Source organism: Protomyctophum parallelum (genome assembly GCF_964188405.1).
Source record: "Protomyctophum parallelum genome assembly, chromosome: 6".
Classification (NCBI taxonomy): Eukaryota; Metazoa; Chordata; class Actinopteri; order Myctophiformes; family Myctophidae; genus Protomyctophum; species Protomyctophum parallelum.
In genome coordinates this window covers 41,550,597-41,558,384 of record NC_139701.1, presented here as the reverse complement: position 1 = coordinate 41,558,384, position 7,788 = coordinate 41,550,597, and the positions used below count along the sequence as shown (strand labels likewise).

At 39.9% G+C, this 7,788-nt stretch overlaps 1 long non-coding RNA gene across 1 annotated transcript; it reads left to right on the top strand.

Annotated features, from left to right (window-relative positions):
* The first annotated feature begins 462 nt into the window (after window positions 1–462).
* Window positions 463–6,737, top strand: LOC310860721. Its single transcript, XR_014569416.1, has 3 exons — window positions 463–587; window positions 5,041–5,156; window positions 5,531–6,737. It is a non-coding gene; the product is annotated as an uncharacterized lncRNA (long non-coding RNA).
* The last annotated feature ends 1,051 nt before the right edge of the window (window positions 6,738–7,788 follow it).

Sequence of the window (7,788 nt, the reverse complement as noted above, 5' to 3'; positions counted from 1 at the left end):
TTCACGTATAATATAATGCTTGGTACATGTTTGTATTGCGCATAGTTAATGCGATAATTTTCATATTTTAATAAATAAGCCGAAATAAGAAGTAGAGGTCACACAACTTGTGTTTCTCATTCAGTTTATTGAAGTACTTTGCTTTTACAAATTATTCCTGTGCATCTGACCACTGCAGAGACACAATAAACAGTTTAGTTATCCATTTAGTAAGCTAATATGGCCACTAAAATACTTTGTGTATCATTTATTATGACTTCTATACATAATAAATAGAGGAGGAGAGTAGCGACACGCTTTGATCTCGCCGCAAAGCTGGTGCCAATGGGCTATAGTTCCAAACATTGCTCCTATAGCTGGAACTATCCTATTGAGATAGAATGAGCACTTCCGCATTCCATTGGATGGGATGGAGTCAACGCTAGTGTCGCCACTCTCTTACTATATTACTCTGGTGGATACCATGGATACTGGGGAGGGGGAGCGGATCACCGGCCACCCGTCCTCAAAAGTATCTATTCTCGAGGCGAACTGGCAAGTCTGAAATCCCCAAGTTCGGGTATTGAGAAACGACCGTAGTCTTTCAGGTAAGCGTCTTTGTTGCATACCGTAACACTATCATTGTAAGCCTACGACATTATTAGTATCGTGTCTCGTTGCCTAGCATCGCTATATGCATGCTAACGTTAACTTTCTAGCAGCTAGCATTTCGGGCCTCGGCCTAGTAGTGAATCAACAGCCCCTGTTAGCTCCGAGAAGAGCTTCCGTGGAAAGGTATCCAAGGGTATCGTATCCGAAAGTAAAATGTATTTCTAAAGAGCTACAGGATGGTAAAGTTTTATTCTGAAGACCGGGAGTCGTATTGCTGTTCCTTATAGCTGCCGACGAACGGAACACAAATAGTTTTTCATAGCGGTGAAACAGGACGAGAATCAAACAGCGACTGAAAAGTGAAAACCCTCTCCTAATATACAAATGGAGTCTTTTACAGCGGAGTTACTAAATGAACATTTCAATAGGTCCATGGATGGATGTAAGTCAAGGCGTACCATATGCTGGCTATGTGTTTTTCCCTTATAACATAAGCATAGGGCTACTGTTGTTGTTTGAAATCATAACATCTCAGAGGGGTCTTCAACAGGGGGAGGGGGTCCGGGACCCAGATTTAACGTACAGGGGGGGGGGGGGGGGGGTCCCCAAATAGTTGTGTGATGGGGAACGTTAGCCGAATAGCTGATCTACAAGCTCACAACGAGGGTTGTAGATCGGCTGTTTTTGGAAAGTTGGTGTAGACTGTAGTAGAGGTAACCATAACTCCTAACGACCAGAGCTAGTGTAGAGGGGGACTTGGCAGACTAAAGTACAGAGCCAACGGTCAAGTTGAATCAGAATCTGTACTTAGTCTTAGTTTATTGTCAGTTATACAATGAAATTATGAAGTTGACTAAATATTGAGGGTTGAGAATGTGTGGCAAACAATTCAGTCTGAAACAGTTTAATCTGCAACACAATTTGATGCAATAAGGTGGTGGTCCTTGACTCCTTACTTCATCTCTCTCTCTCAACTAGGTTAAACATTTTCATAGATATAGCTTCAAGACTTTATCATTGCCATTATCAACAGTGTTGTTACTTGTGTATATATTTACTTGTGTATACATTCATGATTTAGTTTGTTTGTTTACACATTATTTTCTATTCATTTAATTTGTTGGATTAATGTATTTGCAGACATTTAACCAGTTAAACCGTCAGTAAACTGTAGTTAATCTGCTCTCTTTCCCTCAACACCAAACCTTTGCCCAAAATAGCCGATCTACGAGCACACAAGTGGAATCATATTCCCTCAAAATTGTCATCGGTCTGAGAGCAAACATTCCAACCAGCGCAACTTGAACAACTACTGAGCAACATAATTATGATGAGTGCACTTTGTACATTATGCTCATGTCATGGCTTATTCAAACCTATAGAATAAGTAACAGTTGCATTACTTTTAATAAACTGTAGGCTATAAGGGCAGTTACATTAAAAAAAAGTTATTCAGTATTAATATTATAGCTATCTGAGATTCTGAACACATGTTGACAAAATGGTGTGTACATAAACAACAGGCCTAAATGAGTCCACAAAACAATGCATTGACATACTGATTGACAGATGTCTAAAAAAAGGTTAGCCCTGGCTGAGAAGTGACAGGCATTATGATTTTAATACAAGTATGCATGCATATGATGTCTATATGATGTGAGCATTTATAGGCCTACCATTTGTAGCCTTACTAGCCTACACTCCGAGACAGTGGGGTTCAGGGCTCCAGACTAACCTTTTTACAGGTAGCACTGATGCCACCTACCTTTTCATTTGGTAGCGCCACCACAAATTAGGTAGCAACATTTTTTTCTTTGTATAGCGTGGTATTAATACATGATCTTATCATGTCTCCACAACTGGCGCCATTTATTTATGTAGTGGATTCCATCATTAAAGGTTTGAATCATAAATCCCCCTACAAAGATCACTGTGTACAAAAACAGCAACCTACCTGGTTATACTTCAAAACACTGTAGATGGTTTCAATTAACCCAACACAAAGTCACTCAGTCAATAAAGACAATACTTATATTCCACACACAAAGTCAGTTTAAGGTTGTGTTAAATCAAATGCAGTCCAAACCTTTGCGATTAATAAGTGACACTTTTTACAATATCTCCATTACCATTATCCAAATTATTCCTTATTATAATATATATATTTTTTAAATCTTTTGCAATGTGAAATGCCACCGAATTCTTAATCATTTTCCTTGTCTTCATGGGCCAACTTGTGAAAGCTGCATACTTTTATTGTTTTTATTGTTTTATTATTTTATTTTTATCATACTTTTATATCTCCGTGTGCTGAAAATAGCTGCTCTACAAGCTCACAACGCGCCACAGCCGTGACACGTTGTGAGCTTGTAGATCAGCTATTTTCAGCACGGAACACTTTGTACGACAAAGAATAAATCAGGCATGATGTGCTCTTCACTCACTGGGAGGGAGATGTCTTTTGTTGGCCGATCATCATGTATGGATACATAGGCTACCTCCTCGATGCAAAAATAACAAGCTTTGGAATCTATTTTTCGTGGCACATTGTTTAATCAAACAACAAGTTTACCTCCTCTCAGTGTTTGGGTCGGGAGTCGGCTGTCTGCGTAGATGACTGGTCATCATAGTTAGATATGCGCGCTGCACGCTCCAGTGAAATTGTACAGCTGAGAAAGATTAGTTAATTTGTGTCGGATAAGCTGCGTTCAGACCTGAATATATATTTGCCTTCACGCGCCACGCCCGTTTGCACAATTCTCGTCTTTGCATGTACTCGCGCCGCTCTTACCATCCAAGTCTGAAGGGCTTATTGGTGGGTTTTCGTGAACGATCGTTCATTGAACACTGGGCGTCAGGCGAACGTCCAATGTTTCTATCGATGGAACGTGCAAGCACTACAGGATGTTTTTTTTCCCTCCACTCATACTTCCAGCAAGTCCTCGTTACATTTTAACTCTCACGTTAAGAAATTAAGTATCCTATGCGACCTATTAAGTTGCACACTGGTGCCATGGTGGGGTTTGATTGATTGAAGTATTAACAGTTTGCATACTTACAGTAGGCCTACATTTCAAGCACAACTCAATACAAAAACTGTTAACTGTGAGTGGACGACACCATAAACTAAGCATTACACTAGTTTACAATAGGGTCCACCATTTTCAATTCAACAGAGGGTCCCAGTCAAGAGATGAAAATCATGAATAATGAAATGGGCTAGGCTAATTTATATCAATTTAATTTGGGGGTCCTTGAAATTAAAATGGCAGAGAATCACTTGGTTAAACTTTAGAGAAAAGCCTATATTTTGCACCAAAGTAGTATATTGAATAACACATAAATATAGGTTGTAAGTCCAGACGGGCATTGCAGAGATCGAGATTTGAGGTGGACTAGTAGTGAGTGACCGATGAGATTATCTCTCCTTCATTGTGCGACTGCAGAGCAGAACTGGAGATATGTCAACGCCAATGCAATGTGAATTGTGAATGTTCAGCTTCAGTCCGTTTTCTTTTGTTCCTACCTGGAGGAGTAAGTTGGTGTTCTCTCTGCTGTGCACAGGGGAACCGTGTGTTTATTATATCCATGGTCTTTTTCTCAGTCGCTTTCCATGTGCGACGCAAAAGTACAACGTTCAATGTAATCGCGTCGGACGAAACCAGCTGGACCAACGGTAAAGAACGTAGAACCGCCACATTTTGACTGTCCACTCGGTAGAAAACAATTGTCCGTGGCGTCTGACCAGATAGCTACTGTACACACTAGTTTCATTTTCATTTAATTTATTTATTCTGAACATGTATATAAATGAGAAAAGACAAAGGAAATAAAGGAAAATATGATTATTTAAAACAAAAGTGTCCAAAAATAATAATAATGATCTTTCATAATCCTTAACTTATGTTTATGTTAGAAAAAGAAGTAGGAAGAAGTTTTCATGTTTATGTTGAAAAAAGGAGTAGGAAGACGTTTATTTAAAAACCTATCGAGTCCTACCCCTTCTTTGTATCTCAATACATCAAAACTTATATTCAAGTTGATTTTTTCCTTAAGTATAATAACAAAATGGAAATAAAAACAGTCATCTATATAAGATAATACAACTAAATATATAATTGTGTAGAATACTGAGTGCCACGCTCTGAACTTGTTATGTAGGTCTGCTATTTTAGAAAAATCGTCAAAATGTGCCTCAAATCTTTGAACATATATTCTCTCAGTTTCAGTTTTTAACTCAAATCTTTGCTTCAGGAGGGTTCCTGGAACAACATATTTTCAGATGTGGGTCGGCGGCCAAATACAGATAATCTTTGGGGTCCTTGACATGAAATATTGAGAACCACTGATATAGAAACATGAGATTTTTCAAAGACATTTTAAAAGGATTTGTTTTTTCTCGACGTCAGGCCTGAATGGGTTAACATGTCTGTCCTGCTGTCCCAACAGGAGTGAGGGCACTGCACATCGGCTGTCAATAAGGATAACCAGACCCTGGCCGTCTGTTCAAACTGATGTCATCTTGCCGGACTTTGACGGTTCAGCAATGAATAAGAACCAAAGAGGTAAAAATAAAAGACGGAGAGCTTTCTTGGTGGATATACTGTATATTTGCTTTGCAGGTGGCAGATCTGTGTGCCTATATGTTAAAATAATCTTTATGATTAGTGTTGTCACGATACTGGTTTTTAAACGTTGATACGATATTTGGAAAAGTATTTGTTATTTCGATACCACGCAGCCACTGCAATTTCTCTGAGGTTTTAACATATGTAGCACAACAGAATTTAATTTATTCCCGACCACACTAGTAAATCAAGCCCATCAAACCCTGGACTCTTAGTAATAATATCTGTACATCCTCATGGTTGACATACATGATTTGATTCTAGGTAATCTGGATCAAAAGTTAATTTTTGTTTCTCCAAACATTTCATAGACTTCCTGCACCTCCCTGAGTGTCGAGAGGTTTTCCCGGCAGACGTGAAGAGCTCCAGTCTGGCAGTGGAAAGTGACGAGGATGAAAACACGGCCCGTACCTCAGCCGAACACATGAAGACTCAAGCCTACATACAGCACTGGGTACCGTCGCAGCCGACCGATATCGACCAGCTCCTCTCTTCACACTGTTCTGAATCTGACACGGACGACTGTGAAGATGAGCCTCTAGTATTCGGTACCTCAACTGAACACGTACAAGCTATACAGCATTGGGTACCGTCACAAGCAACCAATACTAACCCGCTCCTCTCTTCACGCCGTTCTGAATCCGAGGAACCCTATGCTTGTACAGTTTGTGGCAAAGGTTTTGATCGTAAAAGTCATCTAAACTCGCACATGATTACTCATACAGGTGAAAAGCCCTTTACATGTACAGTTTGTGGCAAAGGCTGCAGTCATAAAGGGGACCTAAATCATCACATGAGGACTCATACAGGAGAAAAGCCCTTTACATGTACAGTTTGCGGCAAAGGTTACACTAGTACAAGTAATCTAAATTGTCACATGAGGTCTCATGCAGGAGAAAAACCCTATTATTGTAAAGTGTGTGGTAAAGGCTGTGTAAACGCGATTCATCTAACCACACACATGAGGACCCATACAGGTGAAAAGCCTTTCACGTGTGCAGTTTGTGGCAAAGGGTGGAGTCGTAAAGGTCAACTAAAATTACACATGATGGCTCATTCAGATGAAAAGCCCTTTACATGTACAGTTTGTGGCAAAGGTTGCAATCGTAAAAGTCATCTAAAATCACATATGATGACTCATAAAGGCTCATTCAGATGAAAAGCCCTTTAAGTGTACAGTTTGTGATAAGGGCTGTAATTTTCAGAGTAAACTACAAATACATATGAGGACTCGTACAGGGGAAAACCATTTACTTGTACAGTTTGTGGTAAGTGCTTTAGTCTTCAGAGTGGCCTAAAAAGACACATACAGGACTCATACAGGGCAAGAAAACCTTTAGTTGCAGTTTGTGGGGAAAAAAATGCTTCGGTCAAATGCATATCTGAAGTTATCAGGATTCATACAGGGGAAAACCTGTGAATAGTAGCAAATTCTTTTTTCACATAAGTGATCTGAGTCGACATAATCTGACAATATCCATGCGACTAAATAAAGTGAACACAACTTAGTGTCTGTTACACTGATGTTTGTCTTTTTTTTGTATACATTTTCTTTCAGTTATTTTTATTACAAAATTGATTGGATAAGTCGGGTTGATACCTTCTATGTCCAAATCTTTTCACTTATTGTTAGTGGCAAAATAGTAGGTCTGCAAGCTTGCAATGCTTAATCGATGAGTAATCGAGTAGAATCTCTTTGATTAGGTCGTTCAAGAGGATCTTGGAGAACTAGAAATATTGTTCATGAAGAAACAATGTGGGGTCGCTGCAAGCCAAAATATTGTACTATAAATGGTACAAATGCAGTCAAAACCCAAATTCCAATACCCATGATCTCAGCCACTCGGTCACTCCAGCATGGTGTTGTTATGGTGTTATTGGTGAAATATGTCACAATTGTGTAGACATCACATAATCTCAGTGTCCGTCTGTCCGAACGTAAATCATTGCCGTTTGTTGGCGGAGTTCAACCTAGCGGTATTTAGGCTACGTATTTAAAGACTTCCATGTAAGTTGTGTGAAGTCCACACATATTTCGGCACGTCACCAATTTCACCATAATTTGCCATGCTGAGTGGCCGAGTGTGAGTGAGCGAGTGGCCGAGATTTGGGATATTGGAATTTGGCATATTGGATTGGCACTTTGGATATTGGAATTTTTACTGAGGCTTTGAAGAGAAGTGTTTAAATCGAAAGTTATGTATATAACTAAGGTTCTATGAATACCGGATGACCGCCAGAGGGCGGTGTTTTCAACACCTGGATATACATCGCTCGCACGTGCAGAGTTCGATCAACAAAGTCACTCGTGACCCCCTGTGGGCGTGAGCCACCGATATAGGTGCCCAGTTCACAGGGATCAACCTCATGAAATCTTTTCGTCGGGATTCCGAGTGACAATGAACTCTGGCGGTCATCATAGAACCTTAGTTATATACATAACTTTAGTTCTATTTCAACACCTGGATGACTCGTACCAACATGGTCACGAGGAATCTGCGCTTACCAAGGTCGGTTTGCAGATCTAATGGACAGACAAACAGCCGTCCCCACAGGATGAGGGAGAGTC